This window comes from Papio anubis, unplaced genomic scaffold, assembly GCF_008728515.1.
Source record: "Papio anubis isolate 15944 unplaced genomic scaffold, Panubis1.0 scaffold49, whole genome shotgun sequence".
Classification (NCBI taxonomy): domain Eukaryota; kingdom Metazoa; phylum Chordata; class Mammalia; order Primates; family Cercopithecidae; genus Papio; species Papio anubis.
The window spans coordinates 4,511-10,116 of record NW_022165096.1 but is presented as its reverse complement, the minus strand read 5'-3'; the positions used below and the strand labels follow the sequence as shown (position 1 = coordinate 10,116).

Here is a 5,606-nt window from a genome sequence, read left to right as displayed (position 1 = left end):
AAAGACAAAGAGAGAGAGAAAATAAAAAAAGAAAAGAAAGAAGGAAAGATAGAAGAAAGTAAGAAAGAAAGAGAGAATGAAAGAGAGAAAGAGAGAGAAATAAGGAAAGAAAAGAAAGAAGGAAAGAAAGAGAGAAAGAAAAGAAAGAAAGAAGGAAAGAGAGAAAGAAAGAAAGAAGAGAGAGAGAGACAGAAGGGAAGAAAGGAAGGTAGAAAAGAAAGAAATGCGAGAAAGACAGCAAAATAGGGTACAGCAAATGGTATTCCCAGGCAGTCTCCCATCCAAGTACTAACCAGGCCCAAACCTGTTTAGCTTCCGAGATCAGACAGGATCGGTTGCATTCAGGGTGGTATGGCAGTAGATGACGGTGGAGGTGCCTGGCTGCCCCAAGAGTGGGGCCCTGCCATGCCCACAGACTTCCAGCCGGCATGGCCAGCCTGGTGCCACTGGCCTCGGATCAGGACACCCGAGCTGCTCACCTGCAGCCTTGCCCCGTCTCCGGGGCTCCCAAGCTTCCATCACGTCAGACCCTCTTGGAACAGGGAGTGTTCTGAGGCGACAGGGACCAGGGCCCACGATCCTGAGACCCCATCCAGTCCTCCCCACTGTCGCGGAGGTATTCTTTCCAATTCCTGGCTGCTCAGTAACTCCTGAGAGGACCCCTCTTGCCCCACCCACGCAGAGCCATCCGGGCTGGCCAAGGTCGAACAGCCAGCCCAGCCGCATGTGGCCTTTTTCTCACAACGTCCCCACCACGGTCGCTTGTCCCAACCAAGACCCAGCATGTGGGCCAGAGGGTGTGGTGTGTTGGGGGTTGGGGGATGTCTCTGCTTTGCCCTGGGCTGGCAGTAGCACCAGCAGCCTGATCCCCCTCCACAGGGGCTGAGGCACACACAGACAAACACACACACACACACACACACATATGCACGCACACACAAACGGCTTGAAGTAGAGCAAGGAAGAGATGGATGGAGAGATTGAAACCAAGGGAGGGAGAGAGACCGCCACTGAGAGAGACAAGCGAGGAGCAGAGGAAAGAGACAGACAGAGAGGCAGAGAAAGAGAGAGGGACAGAGAAAGAGAGACAGAGAGATAGAGGGAAGGCGATAGAAGTACCACGAGGTTCAGGGGCAAACCCAGAAGTGAGAGGGGGAGGAAGCTAGAGAGAGCGATAGAGCCTTGGAGAGGGAGCGCACTTCTCCAGTAGGTAGGGTCCTTTTGAACAGGCCGCGATAGCGTGGAGGGGTTGGGCTGGGCCAGAACAGGGTGACCAGGCCGTCTATGCGAGAGGAGCAATGGAGCGTGGAGACGGGTTTTGTCTTGGATTAATTGCTTGCCTTGGAGGTGGGTTTCGTAGGCTCATTCCTTTGCTGGCACCTCCCTGTGCTCTTGGTGCAGTGTGGTTGGCCCCTTGATTTGTAGAGTGTGCCCGCCCATTTGGCGGGAGCCGTGGAACTGGGAGTGCCCATGGGTCCCGAGGCCTGGGTCTCTGCTGTGTCCTTGGGACTGGAGTTTACACGAAGTTGCTGACAATGGGAATCTGGGTTCACAAGGACTGTGTTCCTAGTGGCTGGTGATGCAATGTCCTTCCACCAGATAAAGCAGCCCCTGCGAACTGGAGTGCAGGTGTAGGCTGACCTGTGTGGCACCCGCTGCCCCTGCCTGCCCCTTCCCCCAATTTGGAAGGTTCTGGGGGCACCTGATGAGTGGATTGAATCGCCTGGGCGTTCCGGGAGTGGTAAGGCACAGGGAAAGGCAGAGAACACGTGACTGGACTTTTGGGGTCCGGCGCCCTGCCCTCCCGGGCTGGCGCTAGGATCCTGGTGAGGCAACGGTGAGGCAGAAGTGGTGGGATGCAGCTGCCCAGTGGTGCTTTGGTGGCAGACCCCAGGAGGAAGTCCCCAGATGCAGCTGGGTGTAGGTGGGTGATAAAGGGGAAGGAGGGTCAGGGGAGGTCGGGAAGGATGGTGACAGTAGGGGGAAGAGATTGAGAGGGGAGTTTCTACAAAGCCTAAGTACAGGTAGGCTGGGCGCGGTGGATCATGCCTGTAATCCCAGCAGTTTCGGAGGCTGAGGTGGGTGGATCACGAGATCAGGAGATCCAGACCACCCTGGCTAAAACGGTGAAACCCCATCTCTACTAAAACCACAAAACATGAGCTGGGTGTAGGGGCAGGCACCTGTAGTCTGAGCTGCTCGCGAACCTGAAGCAGGAGAATGGCGTGAACCCTGGTGGCGGAACTTGCAGTGAGCCGAGATTGCGCCACACTCCCAGCCTGAGGACAGAGCTGCAGACTCCATCTGGAAGAGGAAGGAAGGGAAGGAAGGAGGGAAGGAAGGAAGGAAGGAAGGAAGCAAAGGAAGGGAAGGAAGGAAGGAAGGAAGGAAGGAAGGAAGGAAGGGACAACGAGAGAAGGAAAGAAAGAGACAAAGAGAGAAGGAAAGAAACGAAAGAAAGTAGGAAAGAAAATAGGAAATAAGAGAGAGAAAGAAAAGGGAAGAAAGGAAGGTAGAAAGGAAAGAAAGACAAGAAAGATAGTATAAAAGCCTACAGCACCCGGTATCTCTAGGAGGTTCTCGCACCCAGACAACAGACTCTGGACTCATGAAGCCGGAGATCAGACAACATCAGCACCGCTCAGGATGGTGGCGACTGTAGATGACTGTAGATGTGGGCAGAGGTGCCTGGGTGCCCCAAGAGCCCGGCCCAGCCATGCCCACCAGCTTCCAGCCAGCCCCGCCACCAGTCTCAGATCGAGACCCCTGTGCCTCTGGCTCTCAGCCTTCGCCCAGCTCCCGAGCTGCCGAACTTCCACCATGTCAGGCCCGATCGGAACATTGAGTGCTCTGAGGCATCAGGGCCCAGGGCCCATGATCCTGGGACCCATTCCGGTACTCTACCCTGTCGTGGAGGTATTCTTTTGGATCCCTGGCCACTCAGGAGCTCCTGCGAGGCCCCCTCTTGCCCCACAAACCTAGAGACATCAGGACTGGCCAAGATCAAACAGACGGCCCAGCCACGTGTGGTTTTTGCCTCACAATGCCTAAACCACGGTCGCTTGTCCCAACCAAGAGCCGGCCTGTGGGCAAGAAGGCATGGGGTTTGGGGGTTGGGGGATGGCTCTGCTCTGCCCCAGGCTGGCAATAGAACAGGTAGCCTGATCCCCTGTGAGACCAGCTGAGAGAAACCCCGACACATCCCACCACCACCAGGACCAAATCCACAGCCCCACATATAGACACACCTGGGCGCACCCACATTGGAAACCATACACGGGTGCACGCAGACACACAGACACACAGACATGCACGCACACACAAAAGGCTTGAAGGAGAGCATGGAAGAGATGGATGGAGAGATTGAAACCAAGGGAGGGAGACAGACAGCGATTGAGAGAGACAGTTGAAGGGAAGAGGGAAAGAGATAGACAGAGAGGCAGAGAAGGAGAGAGGGACAGAGAAAGAGAGAGAGACAGAGAGACAGAGGGAAGGCGACAGAAGTAGCGTGAGGTGAAGGGGCAATCACAGAAGAAAGAGGGGGAGGGAGTTAGAGAGCGAGAGTGATAGAAACTTGGAGAGGGAGCGCACTGCTCCAGTAGGCAGGGTGCTTTTGAGCAGACCTGGATAGGTTGGAGGGGGATTGGGCTGGTCCAGAACAGGGTGACCAGGCCGTCCATGAGAGAGGAGCAATGGAGCACTGTGACAGGTTTTGTCTTGGATTAATTGCTTGATTTGGAGGTGGTTTTCGTAGGCCCCTTCCTTTGCTGGCACTTCCCTGTGCACTTGGTGCGGTGCAATGGACCCGTTGATTTGCAGAGTGTGCCCGCTCATTTAACAGGAGCCGTGGAACCAGGCATGCCCACGGGGCCAAAGACCTGGGTCTCTGGCTTGTTCCTCAGGACTGTAGCTTACACGAAGTTGGTGGCAATGGGAATCGGGGTGCACAGGGACTCTTTTCCTGGTAGCTGGTGAAGCAATGTCCTTCCCCAGGAAAAAGCAGCCCCTGCATTCTGGAGGAGAGGTCTTGGCTGGCGTGTGTGGCACTTGCTGCCCCTGTACGCCCCTTTAACCAGTTTGGAAGGTTGCAGGAGGATCTGATAGGTGGATTGAATCGCCTGCGTGTTCTGGGAGCGGGAAGGCACGGCGAATGGCAGGGAACGTGCGCCTGTGCCTTTGAGGTCTGGTCCGCTGCCCTCCTGGGCTGGAGCCGGGCTCCCAGCAGAGCAGCCATGAGGTGGAAGCGGTGGGGTCCTGCAGCCCGGGGGTGCTTTGGTGGCGGAAACCCAGTAGGAGGTTCCAGGCTGCGGCGGGTATGTAGGCAGGCAATAAAGCGGGAGCAGAGTCAGGGGAGGTTGGGAAGCATACTGACAATAGGGGGAAGGGAGGGATTTGGGAAGCCACAAAAGCCTACAGCAGGCCAGGTACTGTGGATCACGCTTGTAATCCCAGCACTTTGGGAGGCCAAGGCGGGTGGATCACAAGGTCAGGTGATCCAGACCAGCCTGGCTAACACAGTGAAATGCCGTCTGTACTAAATTACAATACATGAGCTGGACGTGGTGGTGGGCATCTGCAATCCCAACTACCCGGGAGACTGAGGCAGGAGAATGGCGTGAACTCCGGGAGCAGGGAATTCTGTGGTTTGTGACAGCCACTGCATTCCACAGCTTGGGTGACAGAGCGAGACTGTCTGGAAGAAAAGAAAGAGAAAGAAGGGAAGGGAAGGGAAGGAAGGAAGGGAGGAAGGAAGGAAGGAAGGAAGGAAGGAAGGAAGGGAAGGGAAGGAAGGAAGGAAAGGAGAGAGAGAGAGAAAGGGAAGGAAGGAAGGAAGGGAAGGGAAGGAAGGAAGAAGGAAGGGAAGGAAGGGAAGGGAAAGAAAAGAAAAGAAAGAAAAGAAAGAAAGAAAGAAAGAAAAGAAAAAGAAAGAAAGAAAGAAAGAATGAAAGAAAGAAAAAGAAGGAATAAGGAAGAAAGAAAGGAAGGAAGGGAGAAAGAGAGAGAAAGAAAAGAAAGAAAGAAGTGAAGAATGAAGAAAAAGGAAATAATGAAAGAGAGATAGAAAAGAAAGAAAGAAAGAGAGAAAGGAAAGAAAAGAAAGAAAGAAGTAAACAAAGAAGAAAGAAAGAGGAAGAAAAGAAAGAAAGAAGGAAAGAAAAGAAAAGAATGAAGAATGAAAGAAGGAAGAAAGAAAAGAAAGAAAAAGAAGAAAGAGAGAGAAGGAAAGAAAGGAAGGCAGAATGGAAAGAAACAAGAAAGAAAGCAAAAAAGCATACAGCATCCGATATTCCCAGGCGGTCTCCCATCCAAGTACTAACCAGGCCCTACTTTGCTTAGCTTCCAAGATCAGATGAGATCAGACGTGTTCAGGGTGATATGGCCGTAGATGCCAGCAGAGGCGCCTGGCTTCCCCAACAGCCCGTCACAGTCATGCCTGCCATCATCCAGCCAACACCACCAGCCCGGGGGCCCCGGGCTCAAATCGGGACCTCTGAGCCGCTCTCCCATGGCCTTCCCCTGCTCCCGAGATTCCAAGGTTCCACCACATTGGGCCCGCTCAGAACAGGGAGGGCTCCGAGGCATCAGGGCCCAGGGCCCAGGATCCT

At 54.2% G+C, this 5,606-nt stretch overlaps 2 pseudogenes; both read right to left on the bottom strand.

Moving 5' to 3' along the window:
* Nucleotides 1-244: 244 nt before the first annotated feature.
* On the bottom strand, nt 245-363 carry LOC116273257 (annotated as a pseudogene).
* Nucleotides 364-5,269: 4,906 nt separating this feature from the next.
* Nucleotides 5,270-5,388, bottom strand: LOC116273263 (annotated as a pseudogene).
* Between the last annotated feature and the right edge of the window lie 218 nt (nt 5,389-5,606).